The following is a 451-nucleotide window of genomic DNA, read 5'->3' as shown; positions in this document are numbered from 1 at the left end:
AACGTGATAAATGATTATCGGGTACATGGAGATAATTTTTCTGAACAGGTTCTACTTGTGAGTTCCCAATAAGGAAATGTGAAGGTGTCAATGCGGATAAGTCTTTTGGATCATCGGAAATGGGTGTTAGAGGCCTCGAATTCAACACGGCTTCTATTTCTACTAGCATAGTGTAATATTCTTCGAAAGTTAGTGATAAACCACGGGATACAGTAAGCAGATGACGTTTCATTGATTTTACTGCCGCCTCCCATAGCCCTCCAAAATGAGGTGCTCTAGGTGGTATAAACTTCCACTCTATCTTTTGACTTGCTAACGCTGCAGCAATTACCCTTTCTTCCTTCGCTAAAAATTCGTATACTTCGCGCAGCTCTCGTGCTGCTCCTACGAAGTTTGTGGCATTGTCCGAATGTAACTGTGAACAAATACCTCTTCTTGCGACGAAACGCTT

This window comes from Wasmannia auropunctata, unplaced genomic scaffold (assembly GCF_000956235.1).
Source record: "Wasmannia auropunctata unplaced genomic scaffold, wasmannia.A_1.0 LD336076.1, whole genome shotgun sequence".
In the NCBI taxonomy this organism is placed as follows: Eukaryota; Metazoa; Arthropoda; class Insecta; order Hymenoptera; family Formicidae; genus Wasmannia; species Wasmannia auropunctata.
Note: the sequence above shows the minus strand (reverse complement) of the source record.